Here is a 21,513-nt window from a genome sequence, read left to right on the forward strand (position 1 = left end):
GGAAGAAGACTGCCACGTCAGCACTCGGCCAACGGTCGAGCCGGGAAGCGAGGCGGTTTTCGCGCCTCAAGAGGCCGCCATGCTGGGCCCGCAGGGAACGCAGGGCGGAATCGAGCAGGACGACGACCAAAACTGGGAATTAGCCACGTCGAAACGCAAGAAGAAACCCCGCAAGGAACGGAAAAACCCCGGAGACTTCCCGCCTTCCGCCCAGGTGGATTTTGGCGCGAAAACCCCGGGCAGCGCCTCGACGGCAGCTGGCGCGCCAGCTGCGCCGAAGCAAGACAAGAAGGAAGCGGCGCGTCGGCCGGGCCCGAGATTGCCGCCGCTCCCGAAAGACGATTTCAAGATAATCCTGAGGCCGAGGGGCCTCGTGGTACGATCGCTGCAAACTCATCAAGTCGCCCGAGCCGTAGTCGCGGTGACCAGTGCAAAATGCAAAAGTGAAGACTTAATCATAAGACTACGAAACGGTTCGAACATCATCATAGTCAGCACGGAAGATGCAGCCCAGAACGTGAGACGCATTAACCATCTAGCGTTCGGTGACAAAGTGTACGAAGTCAACGCCTACGTGGCAGCCCCCGAAGGCACTCAGCGAGGCGTGATCCACGGCATAGAACCGGGGACATCATCCGCCGAGCTCAAAGCCAACTTAAGGGTGCGGACCCAGGGAGTCAAGATCCACAGCGCCCGAATGCTTGGAAAGTCAAGCTCAGCCGTCATCACGTTCGACGGACCCACCACCCCAAGACAAGTACTATACTACGGAGGGGAGATGTGGTGCTACCCATACCGCCCAACGCGGCAGATTTGCTATATCTGCTGCCAACAAGGACATAGATCGGACGTCTGCCCCAACCCGGAGAGCAAGGCCTGCAGGCTCTGCGGGATGCAGAACCCAATGGAAGGACATTCGTGCACAACCAAGTGCCTGGTCTGCGGAGGCGATCACGCAGCCGGCACGAGAGAGTGCAAGCACCGGCTCAAGACGGCCGAAGAGCTGCGAGGAGGACCCCCACGAGGAGGGCCCTCACAGCGACAAAGCCGGAGCCGGAACCGAAAGGGAGGACGTGGACCAAGGTGGTTCAGCTCGGAGCGGACCGGGAAACAGGCCCGGGACGAGGCGAGCCAGTCCAGGAGCCAGTCGCGCAGCCAGAGCCGGGGGCAGAGCTGGACCAGAGACGAGTCCTACCCACCCCTGGTAAAGCAAAGCGGAGGCCCGGGACAACAAAAACAACAACAGAAATGTTGGGGAGGAGGAATAACCGCAAACTTGACAGGACTGAAGATGGAGAAGAGGACAGGACGAGCGGTAACTAGCAACTGAATTTTATTGAAAAAAGACATGTTGCAGCAAAGGTTGCATCTGCGCATAGCGTACGGGAACTAATTTAGTGACACGTGGAACACACAAGATAATTAATGATATACATCGAAACGAACAAGAAACGAACCTCAAGAGGGTGGCAGGTAGGCAAGGCATTCAAATTGTTTTTTCAGCCCCTTGCAAGCTATCGCAGCTCTGCGGGCGCGTGGCGGAAGGTAAGCGCAGGGTCGCGTGCACGACGAAGCATGAGCACAGATATGTCAACTGTGCCACTGATGTGGTATACCAGTTCCCGTTGCGATGCGGCAGAGTATACGTTGGCCAGACGGGTCAATGTCTAAACGATAGGCTGCGACAGCACTTCCGCTCCTTGAAACCTGATAATGGCGCAAATCTGCCGAGACACTGCAGGGAATGCGATGGCTGCTACCCACAGTTCAACAAAGCCACCATCATCGGAAGGGGCAGGTCGAGGCTCGAAAGAGAGATTTTAGAGGCGGCACACATGCGCAAACTTGGGCTTGATATGTGTGTGAGTGAGCCTTCCGTGGCGCTTTTAGATAAAGAGACCCGGTTTCTGTTAAACCTGTGACGGGCATTTCTTTGTTGTTTTTTGTTCGTTTCTTGTTCGTTTCGATGTATATCATTAATTATCTTGTGTGTTCCACGTGTCACTAAATTAGTTCCCGTACGCTATGCGCAGATGCAACCTTTGCTGCAACATGTCTTTTTTCAATAAAATTCAGTTGCTAGTTACCGCTCGTCCTGTCCTCTTCTCCATCTTCAGTCCTGTCAAGTTTGCGGTTATTCCTCCTCCCCAACATGTCTGACCAACTGGCCCAAAGCTTCCCCTTGTTGAACAACAACAGAAGAAGAGTGGAGTGAAGGTGAGCTGGGGAGCAGGCCCTCCCAAATCACTCTTTCCGCACTCGGGTCAGCAAAATCAGACAAATCATGACAAGAAACTAGCTGATGAGAACAAGGCACTAAAAAAAGAGCTCGAACTTTGTCGCGAGGAAACGCGGCAACTTAAAAAAAGAATAGATGATCTCATAAGGGAGATGCAGCTCCAGAGGCAGGGTTCACCTCCGCGGATAATGAGTCCGCCTCCACGAACGCCGGGCCCGCCCTTGGAGCAGCATACACAACAACCACACACCTTAGAAAGCAAATTAGAGAGCTTTATGAGTATGATGCAAAATCAAATGACGGAACTGCAAACGCAGATGCAAAACCAAATGACACACATACAGCAGAAAGTAGCGCTGCAAGATCAGAACTTCCGAACATACGTCAAAAGCCAAAACACACAAAAAACCACAAATGACGCCAGAGACAGGCTTTTTAATGAAAGAAGATTCGGAGCAGAAAACCAAAGTGGAAAAAGTAGTGATGCAATATGGCAGGACAGAACCAACTAGACATATGGCAGTGGAACTGCAGGGGATACCGGCGCAAGCAGGGACTCCTCCAGCAGTTCATTAACACTAGACACGCAACACCAGACATCATCATGTTACAGGAGACTAACATAACACCCACCCTGAGGGGATATACACGCCAGGAAAGCGGACGCACCGCCACCCTCATCAGCAACAAGCTGGTCACCATAGCACACAAGGAGATTGAGGGCACACAGATAGAACATGTAATAACAGAGATTATACCCAAAAAGAAACACAAGGCCAAAAGCACTTTCATAGTTAACCTTTACAGCCCCCCCAGACAAAGGGATGGCGATTTTAGCAAGCTTTTTTCGGAGGCGAATAAGCTAGCCAAGACGAACACCTTAATAATCGCGGGTGACTTTAACGCAAGGAGCTCGAGCTGGGGATACCAAAAAACTGACAAAAAGGGGCAGCAGATATGCGTAGCGGCGGAAAACATAGACTGCGACCTCCTAACGGATGAAAACCAACCAACTAGGCGAGGTAACAGTGTGAGTCCAGATACTTGCCCTGACCTCACCTTTATCAAGGGAGCAAAGCAGGCCGAGTGGGAAAATCTGCTGGAAGACCTTGGCAGTGACCACTACATTCTAAGAACGGCAATCGAAGCAGACAACGTAAAGAAGAAGATCGGAACGGCCCACCTTACCAACTGGGACGCCTTCCGCAAGCACAGCGAACGGCTAAAAGGGAAAATCACTTCCATAGAGGAGTGGAGCCAACAGCTGAAACAAATACAACAACTCTATACAAAGGAAATAGATAGAACAGAACAAGCACCGGAGGTGGACAGGCGGCTACTCGGGCTATGGGAGGCAAGACGCGGGCTCACCAAACGCTGGAAAAAACAAAAGCTAAACAGAAAACTCAAAAAGAAGATTGCGGAAATCACGATGAAGGCAGAGGAGTACGCGACGCAACTGGCCAGGCAGGGATGGCAGCAGTTCAGCAGCTCACTGAACGGCACGCTCAGCACGGCCAAGACGTGGCGCATACTCAAGGCCCTCATGGACCCAACCAAGATAAAAGCAGAAAGTGGCAAGGCAATTCAGAAATTGGCCTACCAGTACGAAGGATCGGACGAAGAACTGCTAGAAGCTGTCCGCATCAAATGCTACGGCAAGGACAACCCCCAGGGCTACAACGGGGAGTACCAAGGAGCAGAAAATCCCGCAATGGACAGGCCGATCACAAGAAAGGAAGTCCAGGCGGCGATAAGCGCGACAACAAGAAATACAGCAGCCGGCGCAGACAAGATCAAGAACGCCTTGATCCGCAACCTCAGCGACGAGGCGATTGACCAGCTCACGGCGTACCTCAACACGCTGTGGGCAGAGGGAGTGGTGCCGAAGGAGTGGAAGCACGCTGTCGTGGTTATGATACCCAAACCCGGCAAGAAGCTTCAGATTGAGAACCTGAGACCCATTTCCCTCACGTCGTGCCTTGGCAAATTGTACGAGAGAATCGTCACCAGGCGAATTCAACAATACCTGGAAGATGAACAGTACCCGCACAGCATGTTCGGCTTCCGGGCGAACCTGGCGACGCAAGACGTCCTGCTGCAGATCAAGGAAGAGATCATAGACACGGCACCTAGAACTGGCGAAAACATTATCATGGCCCTGGACATCAAAGGGGCCTTTGACAATGTTAGCCACGAGGCAATTATGGAAGGCCTAAACAACGCCAACTGCGGAAGAAGAACCCACGACTACGTAAGATCCTTCCTGTCAGAACGCACTGCGACAGTGGGATTGGGAGACCTGCGAAGCGACACCTTTACCACCCCACGTAAGGGCACGCCGCAAGGATCCGTAATCTCACCAGTGCTTTTCAACATTGCAATGATCGGACTGGCCAGAAGACTCAGCAAGATCGATGGCATCCAGCACGCGATGTACGCAGACGACATTACGGTCTGGGTGAATCGAGGCTCGCTAGGACAAAAGGAAGAGAGACTGCAAGAAGCAGCAACGTGTGTAGAAGAGTACGTGAGGGAAAGGGGCCTAGCCTGCTCCACGGAAAAGTCGGAACTTCTTAGGGTAGGGTCCAAGGAGGAACTGACAGTAAAGTTAGAAGGCCAAAATATACCAGAAAGGGATATGATTCGCATCCTGGGCATGTGGATCCAAGGAAGCAGGAGATGTACCTACACAATAGCCTACTCAAGAAGTCAACAGAACAAATAAGCCGCATGATAAAGAGGGTATCACAGAACAGAAGCGGGATGAAAGAAAGCGACACGATCAAGCTCGTCAGAAGCCTGATAGTCAGCAGAGTCACGTACTCGTTGCCATACCACCGCATGACCAAGAAAGACAAAGAACAGACGGAGGCGCTGCTAAGAATGGCGTACAAGACGGCACTCCACCTGCCAAGAAACACATCAAATGAAAAGCTGCTACAAATGGGCCTAAACAACACATTCGAAGAACTAACGGAAGCCCAGCTAAGTGCGCAAATAGCCAGGCTCCAGCAGACAGCCACCGGCCGCAAGCTCCTAAAGAGATTAGGGCACAATGTAGAAGGGATCGCAGATAGAACAGCTAGCTAGCATTCCAGACGAGGTCCGCCAGACACTGGACATCAGCCCTCTGCCGAGAAACATGGATCGCAACCTCCATGCCGCTAGAAGGCAGGCCAGGGCAGACTATGTGAAGCGGAACCTAGCCACAATGGAAAACACAGTATACACAGACGCGGCCCTCTATCCATGGGACCACAGGACCAGAAAGTTCCGAGTCGCGGCAGCAGTGGTAGATTACATGGGGGAACCAATTAGCAGTGCGACATTAAGAAACTGTACGGTAACGGAGGGGGAGGAAGCTGCCGTAGCTCTAGCGGCGGCCGAAGGTTACCGTAGGAACAAGTCTTTGATAATCCTAACAGACTCCAAAGCAGCATGCAGGAACTACATACAGGGCAAAATAAGCAAGGAAGCGCTGAGCATCCTCCTCGAAGCAAAGCTTCCAAATAAGACCTTAAGACACAGGATTTTCTGGATACCGGCACACACCGGGATAGAGGGTAACTCGAGGGTAGACAGCCTAGTTCGCGAGATCATGAGCCGAGCAGGGCAGTCAGAAACCCTGGAGGACCCCATGACGGTGGAACCAACGTATGCAGAAATATTAAACTACTACAGAGGGCGGAGATTCAAATACCCACCACCCCACACATCATTAACACAGCACGAGGCGGTCTGCTGGCGGAGACTGCAAGCAGGGACTTTCCACAATTTATACATACTACATAAAATGTTCCCTACACAATACAGGGACACATGTCCGTGGTGCGGAGCAACCCCCACGCTATATCACATCACATGGGAATGCGAACGTAACAGAGCATTTCACAAGCTAAATGACCCGAATGCGGAACAATGGGAGGGCCTGCTGACCAGCAGCGAGCTCACGGCCCAAAGGGCACTGGTGCAGCACGCCTGCGAAGCAGCAAGACTCAGCGGTGCCCTGGAATAGGGGCGCCGACCTTGTGAAGAGGCCGAAGACATGACGACATCGGCCCACCGCTAAAACCTGATTTTTGAGCAATAAATGTTTTTCACTCACTCAGTGTTTAAAGTTAGATGATTATTACGAAACCAGGTCGAGATGTGTTGGAGTTCATTGTTAATAGGATTTTCTATTGACTCAAGTGAGTTGCCAGTAAAGATAAGTGCAGTGTCATCCGCATACATCAAAATTTGAGAACACTGTATTGCATTGGGGAGGTCATTAATAAAGAGTGAAAATAAAAGCGGTACCAGAACTGACCCCTGGGGTACACCACACATAACAGTTTGGTATGCAGACTTGAACTGTTTGAGAACAACTTGCTGCTGTTGTGAAGAAAGATAACTTTTAAAGAATTCAAGTGCCCCGCTACGCACACCATATGCTTCCAGTTTCATGAAAAGAATGGAGTGTGAGACTGTGTCGAAAGCTTTTTTGATGTCTATAAATACGCTTACAGCAACATTATGGTTATGAAGAGCAGATAGGATAAGCTGTGATAGAGCAACTACAGCCGTGGACGTGGACCTGTTATAAACAAATCCGTGTTGCTGAGGACAAATAATATGATTAGCATCAAGAAAGGTTTTCAGTTGGAAAGCAATTAATTTTTCAAAAATGGTATTGACGACACTCAGTACAGATATTGGCCTGTAACTAGACGGGTTGTTAGGGTCACCAGTTTTAAATATCGGAACAACTTTTGCAACTTTTAAAGTATCGGGGTATAAGCTAGAGTGTATCGCGTGATTGAATATTCTGCACAAAGGAACACAAAACAAATCAATGTTGTCCTTGATGACACGAGCAGCAGCGACGGTGGTGATCGGACGCCCCCTTATCTCCTTTGTTTTCGTCTTACAGGTGGGTTACCCCTGACTGCCTGCTGCTACAGTGCGCTGCCTTGTTCTGTCCTGAAGGCGGACATTCCAGTGTGCCTACCGACGCTCAGCTCCCGTGAATTACTTGCATCTGCAGATTTCAGCGACGAACCCTGCTGCGCTGGCCTCAAGACAGCTCTAAGTGTGACGTCACAGACTTCTGCGCCACCGCGCTTCTTCGGCCAAGCTGTAAACGGGTCACACGAGCAGCAGCGACGGTGGTGATCGGACGCCCCCTTATCTCCTTTGTTTTCGTCTTACAGGTGGGTTACCCCTGACTGCCTGCTGCTACAGTGCGCTGCCTTGTTCTGTCCTGAAGGCGGACATTCCAGTGTGCCTACCGACGCTCAGCTCCCGTGAATTACTTGCATCTGCAGATTTCAGCGACGAACCCTGCTGCGCTGGCCTCAAGACAGCTCTAAGTGTGACGTCACAGACTTCTGCGCCACCGCGCTTCTTCGGCCAAGCTGTAAACGGGTCACACGAGCAGCAGCGACGGTGGTGATCGGACGCCCCCTTATCTCCTTTGTTTTCGTCTTACAGGTGGGTTACCCCTGACTGCCTGCTGCTACAGTGCGCTGCCTTGTTCTGTCCTGAAGGCGGACATTCCAGTGTGCCTACCGACGCTCAGCTCCCGTGAATTACTTGCATCTGCAGATTTCAGCGACGAACCCTGCTGCGCTGGCCTCAAGACAGCTCTAAGTGTGACGTCACAGACTTCTGCGCCACCGCGCTTCTTCGGCCAAGCTGTAAACGGGTCACACGAGCAGCAGCGACGGTGGTGATCGGACGCCCCCTTATCTGCTTTGTTTTCGTCTTACAGGTGGGTTACCCCTGACTGCCTGCTGCTACAGTGCGCTGCCTTGTTCTGTCCTGAAGGCGGACATTCCAGTGTGCCTACCGACGCTCAGCTCCCGTGAATTACTTGCATCTGCAGATTTCAGCGACGAACCCTGCTGCGCGCTGGCCTCAAGACAGCTCTAAGTGTGACGTCACAGACTTCTGCGCCACCGCGCTTCTTCGGCCAAGCTGTAAACGGGTCACACGAGCAGCAGCGACGGTGGTGATCGGACGCCCCCTTATCTGCTTTGTTTTCGTCTTACAGGTTGGTAAAAAACCTACTTTTCTACTTGCCATTTTTTTCTTTCACCACCGCTGCTGCTGCCGTGTTGCTCGCTGCCGCCTTGTTTCCTACCGTGCTCTCGGTTGTAGTGTTAGGAGAAAGATTTCTCGATTTTAAACCTGTATGTTGCACAAGCTATACCAAGGCTAACATGCCGGAGACATGTCCTTCTTGCGACAAATGTCTTCCAAGTGACGGACTCGCCCTCAAGTGCGCCGAATGTGAGTACACCTACCATCTCGGCAATTGCTCTGGTGTTTCTGCGTCAACATATAAGGGAAAAGGCGAGAAAGGTCGCAAAGCGTGGCGATGTCCAGACTGTCGTAAAACAAACGCAGGAAGCTCTGACACACCCAGCACGCAACCTGACCTTGCTAGCTGTTTAGCCGGCATATGTCAAAAACTTGATGCTCTTGCTGGCCTGCCTGACCAAGTCGATGAAGTGAAGAAGTCTATTGAACTAATGTCAAAAAAATACGATGATATACTTGAGCAACAGGTAAAACACGAGAAAGAGATCTGTACCTTAAAGAAACGTGTTAGTGCACTTGAAACCAGAGTCGACGCTGATGATGTTGAGTCGTTGAAAATGACTGTAAACGACCTTGAGTGGCGAAACAGAAAGCTGAACCTTGAGGTGCACGGCATACCGGTGACAAATGATGAGAATCTGATGGAAAAGGTAAATGACGTAGCAAGATCTGTGAATTTGCCAGAGCTCAGTTTGAATGATGTTGATGTTGTGCACAGACTTCCTTCAAAGCCAGGAAAGGTGCCCGGGATCATTGTATGGTTTTCAAAGCTCTCAACTCGTGACGTGTGGTTTCAGAAGCGGACAGTTTTAAGAGATGTTCAGTCAGATGTTTCAGTCAGCGAAAACATGACGCGTCAAAGCCGTGAGCTCTTGCGCTATGCAAAGGCTTGGGCAGGTGAAAACGACTACCAGTACGCTTGGCACCGGAATGGGAGAGTGTTCGTTAGAAGGAAACAACATGATCCCGCGATTGTCATCCATTGTGCAGCAGATTTGCACCAGCTATAATAGCCAGTAATTTGCGGTAACACGCGGCACTCTTTTTTTGATGTCTCTTTATACTAATCTTGTTGATCTTTCTGACCTCAGTAGTTCCATTAAGCCTGATAATCCTCATTGTTGCTCTTGTATTCATGTTAATCTCAGATCTGGTCGAAATAAGCAAGAAGAACTTGACTGTTTTTTCAGCGAAGTGGAAGCTCGTTTCAATGTTGTTATGTTTTCAGAAACGTGGTTTACTTGTGAAGGTGACGTCTATGTGATTCCGACGTACAAGTGTTTCTATTTGAACCGATCCATAAGAAGGGGAGGTGGTGTTTCAATGTTAGTTTCAAATCTTATGGAATCAGAAATGCTGCCTGAATTTTGTTGTATTACACCCCATTACGAAGTCCTGGCAGTCAAGTCTGGCGCAAGGATATTTTGTGTCTGCTATTGTCCACCGGGTAGCAGTTCTGCTGAGCTCTTTTTATTTCTTGATTCATTCCTAGAATTTGTTAACATCAACCAATATCAGTTAATTTTAGGTGGCGATTTTAACATTGACATGCTGGCCAACAATAACACAACAGTCGAGTTCAATACTTTACTTAACGTTCACTCCTGTGAAAACGTCATCATGTCACCTACACGGATTACGACAGAATCAGAAACACTTTTAGATCTGTTCATAACAAACTTCAAAAAAGCTTGAAATCTGGCACCATCGCTTATGCTCTAAGTGATCACATGCCAATATTCATATCTGTCAATCTCACTCTGAATTCTCAACGACAACCAGACCAAACATCTTTTTATCGAGTTATAAATGATCACACGTTATGCGAGTTTAAGGAACGCTTATCTATTGTTAACTGGGAACATGTTCTTGAGGAAAGCGACCCTGATGAAGCTTACGAAAAATTTTTAGAGATATTCACTGCCATTTATAATGCTTCCTTTCCACTGAAGAAATTCTACCAATCAAAGAAAAGTAAGAAACCATGGGTCGACAAGGACATGTTGCAGTTGATAAAAAAACGAGATAAACTTTATAGACTGTTTTTGCAAAGTAGGTGCCCTGAAGAGCTGAAAACATTCAAAAAATTTAGGAATTTCGTCACAAAGCAACTTCGCGTCGCTAAAAAGCAATATCTTTATAACCGCTTTAATTCAACTGCTGGACAATCTCAAAAAGTTTGGAAGGTTTTAAAATCTATCTTCGCTAATGCTTCCGAACCGACCACAAAAATTATTCATGAAGGGATTGAACTAAAAGGTGCTGATCTAGCAGATGCCTTTAATGACTACTTTCTTTCCTTTGCTGACACATCAAGCGGCGACGTAAATCTGTCCTATATGAGTGCCCGTAATGGTAAAACAATATTTTTAACACCTGTTACAGTAAATGAAGTAATTACAGAATTTTTATCACTTAATAATAGTAAAGCTACAGACGCGTCAGGTTTCCAGATACAGCCCATAAAATTTACCATCGACATTCTTGCACCTTGCCTCGCCCATATCTTCAACCTCTCCTTGGTTTCCGGAGTTTTTCCGCGTCTTATGCAAAGGGCAAAAGTGACAGTAGTGTATAAAAAAGGAAACAAAAATGAAATGGCAAACTATCGCCCGATATCAATCTTACCTGTATTTTCTAAAGGCCTCGAAAAAGTTATTCTTAAACGACTATCCTGCTTCACTGAAAGATATAACATTATCACTAACGCTCAATATGGCTTTCGTAAAAACAGATCGACTGAGTTAGCTCTCCTTGCTCAGAAAGAATTCATACTAAAACATTTTGAGTCAAAAAACATGGTACTTGGATTATTTTTAGATTTTTCAAAGGCGTTTGACCTTGTTAATCACTCTGTGCTGCTTAAAAAATTAGATCACTACGGTATTAGGGGCATAGCCCATATGCTGATTTCTTCATACTTGCGACATAGGTCTCAGTTTGTCAGTATTGCCGGTGAATGCTCCCATTTGAAAGCGGTAGCTTCTGGCGTTCCGCAAGGGAGCATTTTGGGTCCGTTTCTTTTTGTTCTTTATGTCAATGATATTGTCCGCATTGATAGCACTGCTGAGTATATAATTTACGCAGATGACACTAGTCTGTTTTTTTCGGGTACTTCAACTGCTGATCTTGCAAATCGAGCTAATAAAACCTTAAAAGCAATAAATACTTGGACGGTTGATAATCACTTAAGAATTAACGTTAGTAAAATGGCAGCAGTCATGTTTCACCCACGTCACAAACACATTGAACTACCTCTAATTGAATTAAACAATACCAGAATAGAGTTTGTGCAGTCTGTGAAAACTCTGGGCGTTTACTTTGCAGCAGATATGTCATGGAATGACCATATTAATTACGTAGTTCAGAAACTTTCCAGAACAGTTGGTATCATGCGCCGCAATTGCTTTAATTTTCCTATGTCAGTCAGCATGTTACTTTACCACTCTTTGTTCTCTTCTGTAGCCAACTACGGATGTATGGTGTGGGCAACAACAACAGCTCAAAATATTAACAAACTCACAGTGTTACAAAAACGAATTATACGCATTGCATGTAAAGTGCCATATTTCTTCCACACAGCGAGCCTTTTCCATCGACACAACGTCATACCAATGAAGTCCATCTATAACTATAGGCTGTGCTATAAATATAAACTCGCCATAATGAAAAATGATGACTCCTTACTTACACTGGCTGGGCTAGAGCAAAGCAGAACTGTGTATGATACCCTAGCAGCAGAACCTTGGAATGTTAAGAAATGCCGCACAAACTATGGCAAGCAAATGTTGCAGCATACCTTACCGACACTTCTGAACCAGTTGTACTGCCACAAGAATCTTGACCTATCCAATATTTCTCTGAAAGAATTGCCCCAAATGTTCATGTAGTTTTTTTTCTTCCTATTACCACTTTGAGTGCACCTGTCAATTTTGCTGTCATTTATTTTCTCCTCCCTGTGTTTGCCTTTATAGGCTCTTTGATCTAATGTAGTTCTTCTTTCTTTTATAAGCACAATGTACTACGTATTGAACGTACATGTCTCATTCTCTGTACCGAACATACTTTACTTACATTTTGTTTGATGTCGTACTCCGCCACCGTCAATGCTGCACTGTAAGAGGAAGCCAGGACCTCTCAAGCTATCTATACAGCTTTTTCCCTGGCTGTCCTCGCAACACCCAGTTGCGGAAATAAATAAACCTTCAAACCTTCAAACCTTAGCCATTATGCCGTCTTGCCCGGCCGCTTTATTAGTGGGCATGTTCGCCACAACACTTGCAACTTCATAGCTAGTAATGTTCGAGAAACTGAATTCATTATTAATACATCGAGGTATGCCGGATGTCACTGAAGCTAAGGAAGTAGGTTGCGCACTGTTCTGAACGTAGGTTGAGAAGAACTGATTAAACTGGTCTGCAGTCTCTGTTGACAAGTTGTCAGGAACGATCTGTTTTCTTTTGAAAACAGATCGAGTTATATCGATCTGTTATTGAAACAGTTATATCAGTGTTCTGCATTGCAACGCCCAAAGTGCGCGAAAGAAAAACGACGAACTGGTTATGTTTCTTGCCGAATTCCGTTTCAAGTTATTATGGTTACCGAAACGTGGTATTCTTCTACAGCTGATGTTTTGAATCTCCCGGGATATGAGAGTTTTTTTCTAAAGCACTGATGTGGTGGCGGTGTACTACAGCTGGTATCAAAACAGTTTGCATGTGCTGTACAGCCAGACTTTTCTGAAGTTAATGCTCATTACGAGGTTATAACGACTCAAAGTGAAAATAAGTTGTTTGCTGTCATTTACCGACCACCTAATGGGAACATAAACCGCTTTTTTAAGTTTTTAGAAACGCTCTTGAGTTTCACAATTATAAATAAGCTGCAAATCATTATAGGTGGTGACTGTAACATTAATCTGTTGGGTAACACTGCTGCCTCGCATGAATTTCAAACTTTGCTTACTTCTTTATCTTGTGGCAATGTCATAACAGAGCCAACACGAATCACTGATCATTCAGAGAGCCTTTTAGATTTATTTGTGACTAATAATATGAGTGACTGTGTTAAGTCGGGCCGAATAATCATGGGACTAAGTGATCACTTTCCTATATACATGATCTACAAATGTAATACATTTCTTAAGAGAAAGATTAGCCACTCCGATTCGTACACTGTCAGAGATATAAGTTCCAGGACCCTAGAGGTGTTTAGGAATGAAATAAGCAGTCTAAACTGGAGTCCGGTTTTTGCGAGCAAAACTGCTCAGCAAGCATATGAAATATTTCTCTCATTATTTAAGTCATGCTATCATACATGTTTTAGGCTGAAAACTGTAAACAAATCTAAAAAGTTACGCAAGCCTTGGATGACAGATGAGTGCTTTAAAATGATTAAGAGAAAGGAACAACTGTACGCAAAGTTCGTGAAGACAAGGAGCTTAGATGATCTCTCAGCTTTCAAAAAATACAGAAATTCTGTCACAACCACTTTGCGTAAAACAAAAAATGCGTATTTTGAAAACTTATTTAACAATTCAACTAGTCAGACCGATGTTCTATGGCGCGAACTTAACAAAATATTGAATACTGGCACACGCAACAATTAAGTACTTCAACTAACAGTAAATGCTAAAACACTAGAAGGGAAGGACCTAGCGGGCGAGTTTAACAAATACTTTACAAATCTTTCCTCGGGAACACTTATACAAGACAGCGCTGAAATTAAAAAATATTTAGGTGCACCCAATCCTAAATCTGCCTTTTTTGAACCGACTACTGATGAAGAAATTTACTCTACTTTTATGTCCTTAAAGAATAGTAAAGCCTGGGACATTGATGATCTTGAAATTAAACCCGTTAAATACCTCTTAGACCTGCTGACTCCAGCTCTTTGTCACATTTACAATACGTGTTTACATACTGGTACCTTTCCAGATATTATGCAGTGTGCAAGCGTAGGAGTGATATATAAATCAGGCGATCAAAATAACTTTTCAAATTATCGACCGATCTCAGTGTTACCCGTTTTTTCCAAAGGTCTAGAAAAAATAAGATGCAAGCGAATCACCAGTTTTTGTGATAAGCGCAAGCTTTTATCTCCACAGCAATTCGTGTTCCGTCGAGGTATGTCCACTGAATTAGCTTTGTTGACGCAGAAGGAATTAATACTTAGAGGGTTTGAAAATAACAAAATGACCCTAGGTATTCTGATCGATTTCTCGAAAGCATTCGACAGAATTGACCACAAAATTTTATCTACAAAGTTAGAACATTATGGGTTTCGAGGAGTTTCTGGTAACCTTCTCAAGTCATATTTAAACCACCGTAAGCAATGCGTCGTGATTAACAAAGCTCACTCTACCCTATTAAATGTCACTTCAGGTGTGCCGCAAGGCAGTATACTCGGACTGGTTTTATTTAATATTTACATGAATGATATAGTAAACACCAGCACACTTGCATCTTACATCATTTATGCAGACGGCACAAGCATTTTTTTCCAGTCAGCCAGTATTGAAGAACTTACTGATTTTGCAAATGTTACACTTGAAAAATTCTCTCAATGGACTCAAATAAATAGTTTACAAATTAATGTTGCTAAAACAAGAGCCATATTATTTACTCCTGTACAGAAGGTTATTAGTCGGGATATCGACATAAAACTTGGTTCCGAACAAATAAAAGTCGTTAAAGAAATAAAAACATTGGGTGTGACGTTCAATCAACATCTAAATTGGAATGCCCACGTGGAACGCGTGGCGGGAAACCTGGCAAGAGCTTGTGGCGTACTGTGTAAGTTGAGAACGATGCTTACGACTAAAATTAGGTTAATCCTTTATAATTCAATTTTTGCTCCCCATATTAACTACTGCAGTCTTGTATGGACGGACACAACTCAATCCAACCTTACCAAATTGATGCTATTACAAAAGAAAGCAATTCGTCATGTGGCAAATGCCACATATGACACCCATACAAGAGAACTTTTTGCTTTGTTTAATGTGCTCCCCATACACCACATACATAAACTTAACCTTGTTATGAAGTACAAACATAGTGTTCAAACTAACAACGAAGCCTTCCTCAACTTATGTAATTTACATCGACCTTTAGAAGTGCCCTACATATTCAGAAACAGAGAATACTGGTCTATACCCTCTTCCCGCACTAATCAGGGTCGGCACATGCTGCAGTACCACAGCCTACATATTTGAATTTCCTACAAAATAAAAATATAGATATACATAACCTTAGCAAATACAAGTGGCAGAAATACCTTATTATTGAAGACATATGGGTTTAATTATGTTTTTCCGACACAAACTGCTTTTGTACTGTGGCTGTATTGTATCTTTTTATCATCGTCTATTTTCCTGCTTCTATTATGTGAACTTGTGTGCACCCGATTGTATTTGACCCTTTGGAGCTGCTGACGTGATATTTTTGTTTTCCTGCTAGATAAGTTTTCATTTTCTGTGCGTTGAATTGTAATCTTAATATGTATAAATAGTCTGCGACGATTTAACACAGATACATGTTCATTTCTCACATCAAAACTATTTCAGATATAGCACCTGTCGTACTGTACATTCCTTTGCATGTTTTTTCTCGCTGGTTCTAAGTCCTGCATGTGTGTGTGTGTGTGTGTGTGTGCGTGTGTGTGTGTAATACCGTGACAGTCTGTTGGCCTTGTCAATTAGGGGGGGGTGGGAGCCCCGTCAAGCTACTGAGTTTGTAGCTTTTTGCTCCTACCCTAGCATTTCTTTTCTGTTGTTCAGGACAAAAAATGCTGAATAAAGTTGATTGATTGATTGAAGTAAAGAAAAATACTACAAAATAGACTGCAGCGAAGGGCACAAGTTTAATTATTTATGCTACCTCAAGTCTTTTAGTATATGCATCCTTTCACATTTTGCACCCATCTAAATAAGGCTAAAATTACATTGTGGTCAGCAAGTCAAACCAAAGCCACGGAAAAAGCTGCACGTCACCTGCACCTACCTCCGCTGTCATCTGAAAAGTACAGACATGATTAATTTACATATTTTCATATGCGGTTCTATATACATTGTCCTTCCTTGCTCAATCAACTCTACCTATATAAATGCAATCTGATATAACTAGCTCTATGCAATCTTACTCCAGGTAAGCATGTTATCCCTTCATGCCTGCCTCAACACACTAAGCACGTTCTCACCAGTTTGATTATTTCCATGTGGGCAGTACAGGAGAATGAAGAGTCATCATCAGCCTGACTACGCCCACTGCAAGGCAAAGGCCTCTCCCATGTCTCTCCAATTAACCCTGTCCTTCGCCACTTGCGGCCACCGTATTCCTGCAAATTTCTTAATCTCATCTGCCCACCTAACTTACTGCCGCCCCCTGCTACGCTTGCCTTTTCTTGGAATCCACTCTGTTACCCTTAAGGACCAGCGGTTATCTTGAAATCGCATTACATGCACTGCCCAAGCCCACTTCTTCCTCTTGATTTCAACTAGGATATCATTAACGTGCGTTAGTTCTGTCACCCACTCCGCCCGCTTCCGATCTCTTAACGTTATACCTATCATTTTCCTTTCCATAGCTCGCTGCGTTGTCCTTAACTTAAGCTGAACCCTCTTTGTTAGCCTCCATGTTTCTGCCCCATAGGTGAGTACTGGTAAGATACAGCTGTTGTATACTTTTCTCGTGAGGGGTATCGGTAAACTGGCGTTCATGATCTGAGAGAACCTGCCATATGCGCTCCATCCCATTTTTATTCTTCTAGTTATTTCCCTCTCATCATCCGGATCAGCTGTCACTACCTGCCCTAAATAGACATATTCTCTTACTACTTCCAGCTACCAATTGCAAACTGCTATTCCCTTTTGAACATTACTTTGGTTTTCTGCATGTTAATCTTTAGCCCCACCGTTCTGCTCTGCCTCTCTAATTCATTGATCATGCTTTGCAGTTCATGTCCTGAGTGGCTAAGCAAGGCAATGTCATCAGCGAATTGCAAATTACTTAGGTATTCTCCATTAACTCTTATCCCCAACTCTTCCCATTTTAGGCCCCGGAATACCTCCTGTAAGCAGGCAGTGAAGAGCATTGGCGAGATATCGTGTCTCCCTGCCTGACACCTTTCCGTATTGGAATTTTATTGCTGACTTTATGGAGAACTATAGTAGCTGTGCAATCGTTATAAATATCTTCCAATATTTTCACATAGCACTCTTCTACACCCTGATTCCGCAATGCCTGCATGACTGCTGAGGTTTCTACTGAGTGGAATGCTTTCTCGTAATCAATAAACGCTATATATAGGGCCTGGTTATATTCTGCGCATTTCTCTATCACCTGATTAACAGCGTGAATATGCTCTGTTGTCGAGTATCCTTTACGAAAGCCTGCCTGATCATTTAGTTAATTGAAGTCCCAGGATGTCCTGACCCTATTAGCAATTACCTTAGTAAATACCTTGTAGGCAACATACAATAAGCTGATCGGTCTGTAATTCTTCAAGTCCTTGACGTCTCCTTTCTTGTGAATTAAGATAATGTTATCATTGTTCCAAGCTCTAAGTACGCTCGAGGTCACAAGGCATTGCATATACAGAGCATTGCGTATACTTTTTCGAGCACAATCTCTCCTCCATCCTTCAACAGATCTGCTGTTATCTGATCTTCACCAGCTGCTTTCCCCTTCTGCGTTGCTCCTAAGGTTTTCTTTACTTCATCCTTTGTTACTGGCGGGATGTCCCATTGCTGTGCTCGACTGCCTCTCTCCGTAACTTGATTACATTCGCTACTGTATAGATTTGTCCATCTTATCCATATTGCTAATGACACTGCCCTCTTTGTCTCTTATCACATACATCTGGTTTTTACCTATGCCTAGTTTTCTCTTCATTGCTTTTAGGCTACCTCCGCTCTTTAGAGCATGCTCGATTTTCTGCATGTTAAACTTCCTGATGTCAGCTAACTTGCGCTTATTTTTTAACTTCGACAGCTCTATGAGTTCTATCCTGTCTGTGGAGTTAGACGTCCTCATGCTTTGCCGTTTCTTAATCAGATCTTTAGTCTCCTGAGATAGCTTCCTGGTATCCTGTTGAACCATCCAACCGCCTACTTCCACAGCGCACTAAATAATGATAGCTGTGAGATTATCGTTGATGTTTCAACATTACGGTCGTCGTCTTCAGTTAAAGTGGAAAATCTGTTCTGCAGCAAAATCCTGAATTCCTCTACTCTCCCTCTCAATGCTAACTTGTTAATAGACTTCCGCTTCACTAATTTCCTCCGTTCCCTTTTCAAATATAAGCTAATTCGAGATCTTACCATCCTGTGGTCGCTACAACGGACCTTTCGGAGGACCTCCACATCCTCTACATTGCCAGGGTAAGCGCACAGTATGAAGTCTATTTCATTTTTAGTCTCACCATTAGGGCTCTTCCACGTCCGCTTCCTGTTGGCTCCTTTGCGGAAGAGGGTATTCATGATCCGTAAATTATTTCTATCAGCGAACTCTACTAATAACTCTCCCCTGCTATTCCTAGAAGCTATGCCATAGTCACCTACCGCCTGGTCTCCAGCTTGCTTCTCGCCTACCTTTGCATTAAAGTCGCCCATCAGTACAGTGTACTGTGATTTTACTTTGGTCAACGCCGATTCGATGTCTTCATAGGTTTCAATGATCTGGTCATCACGGCTTGAAGTATGCGCGTAGGCCTGCACCACCTTCAGCTTATACCTCTCATTAAGCGTAATTACGATTCCTGCCACCCTCTCATTAATACTATAAAACTCCTCTATGTTGCCAGCTATATTCTGATTTATGAGGAATCCCACGCCTAGTTCTCGTCTGTCTGCTAATCCATGATAGCAGAGTATGTGCCCGCCCTTTAGTACTGTACATGCCTCATCTGTCCTCCTAACCTCACTAAGCCCTATGACATGCCATTTAATACCGGCTAATTCCTCCAACACCACTGCTAGACTAGCCCCACTGGAGAAGTTTCTTGAGTTAAACGTTGCCAGGTTCAGTTTCCAATGGTGGCCTGTCCGGAGCCAATGATTCTTAGCTCCCTCTGCTCCGTCACAGGTCTGACCGCCACCCCGGCCAGCTGCTCCGCAGCCACTGGGGACTGAGAGCCGAGGGTTAATTGGGTTGTTCATAGCAGGTTGCGGCCAAGTACTACACCAGGGTGGCCAAATCCTGCTCTGGTGAGGAAGCCCGTTGTCAGTTCTACTCACCGAGATGAGGCCGCACCCCAGGCCTGTTCGTACAGTTCCATCGACACATGGAGTGTCCTCTTTCTAAAGCATGCATGAAGTTTGTTGCTTGGCCACGCGAACACCTCTCGTGTCATCCACTCATCATGCGCGCAAAGCCCATCTGTTCAGCAACGTTCACTGCTGGCGATCGCATCTCAGAGCTCGACAGTTCGGCACTGCCTCTCGCCGCCATGCATCATAGCACAGCCATATGCCTCGGCAGCTGATTGTACAGATGAGCTGTCTGATCAGACAACTTGAAAGCATCGCGGTGATCTCGAATGTCGCTCACGTTTCCGACTTCTAGGGTTCAACAAAACGATGCATAAATGGAACGAAGAGCAAAACGCCATTGCCGTGCTACTCACTGCGAGCGAAGGCTTTGCAACAGGAGAGCAGTTAATGCGGCTTCACAGGTCTTCTCCATCAAAGCTCTGAAGCGTTGCCTATTTCAGATGTGCCCTTATGATGCCTTTTCATCACATTGTGCAATCGAAACAAGACTTTCATAAGTAGTTTTGGCTTGAAATAAATATCTGTTAAACTGCGGAGACCAGCGTTTCATTAACTCGTTCGCATGATTCAGGTACCTTGCAGCGGGCAAAATTATGGCGGCGAATTACAGCTATTTTCACCAATGGCGGCACATTGTATTTGTAATGAAACATCAACATAGCATCACTCCACAATGTGTGTGTATCATGTGTTTCACGTGACACTGTTCCAGCCAATCAGATTTCAGGAAGCGGCCATTTTCAGTATGCAGCTATTTTCTCCAAATTGGCAAGTCCAGCGCAAGTATGGAGGAAGGAAAATATGGTACCTTTGGCTCACAGCATTCGTAGAGTTTTCTATGCACTCGTGCGGTGCCCCACGTTCAGCTGGGACGAGCACGACATGCGTGCTCTGTGGAGACCTGTGGAGCACTGTGGAGACCGACGGTGGAATCCCATCGTGCAGTGCACACTAACGCTGTTCACGCTATAAACATTGGCTGACGCAGCATCGATGCAGAGGAAAAACGGACGAAGCGTGAGCAGGCTGGCCGTTCTGCCCACTGACATCATCAGGGTAGGGTACGCAGAGTGGGGCGGGTTGCCCCAGTCGGTTGCAAGCTGCTGTGAGGAGCGATTTTTAAAAACCGTTTCTAAATTATAGGATCTCTGCACAGCTTTCAAATTCAAGACCACCTCTACACATCTGTTTATGCTCATCAACATCATTTCAGGGTCCCATTAAGTACTGGTAGACAAACTGTTCAGGATCACAAAAACACCAACATAGACTTTAAGTGACTTTTGACCAGACATAACTGCTACATTAAATCATTGAAAAAAGCCATTATTTCGTTGTCGGAATCACAGAAAAAAAACGAACCTAGCATTTTGAAACAACCATCTTTTCAACAAATAAAAACCAAAAAGTCCAACCCCTAATTATAGCCCATCTCAGGAGGGGGTCTCCCTGGACACATCATTTATTAAAAGGACCCATGCTGCACCATCTTTGAGCTGCCCAGCCCTGCCTCCTCTTTCTCAAGCCACACTGGCTCCCCTGCTAGCAAAGGTCGCACCACCCACCTCGAAGAGCTTAAAAAAACAATTCAAGCCTTGCTCTGAATGTCAAGCAAGTTATTTGATGTCTCCTGCAGAATACTTGTTTGTTCTTCAGTCGCGGCATTAAATGCTAATAGCAACAAGGTTCACACCAAGAAAAAAAGTCTGTGCAGCTTCACTTTTTCAGTGGGGAAGACATATCTGGCACATCTACCCAAGGCACAGTATTTCGATCACTACTCGAGTGCAATGGCTTTTGTAATGTCATTTTAGTACCAACATGAGTCACTGCATCGTCATCATTACTTCTTCATTACAAACTCATCTGACAAAACTGTAAAGTTGGGAGCTCTAACCTGCGACATTAGTGACCG

General features: G+C 45.5%; 1 long non-coding RNA gene across 1 annotated transcript in view; it reads left to right on the forward strand.

Moving 5' to 3' along the window:
- The first annotated feature begins 7,123 nt into the window (after nt 1-7,123).
- LOC149325678 (uncharacterized) overlaps nt 7,124-21,513 on the forward strand; it is a 60,291-nt gene continuing 45,901 nt past the window's right edge. The window contains exon 1 of the long non-coding RNA XR_016285995.1: nt 7,124-8,276. This is a non-coding gene — a long non-coding RNA (uncharacterized LOC149325678). The remainder of the gene's footprint in view (nt 8,277-21,513) is intronic.

This window comes from Amblyomma mixtum, chromosome 10 (assembly GCF_055824585.1).
Source record: "Amblyomma mixtum isolate Tamu chromosome 10, ASM5582458v1, whole genome shotgun sequence".
Classification (NCBI taxonomy): Eukaryota; Metazoa; Arthropoda; class Arachnida; order Ixodida; family Ixodidae; genus Amblyomma; species Amblyomma mixtum.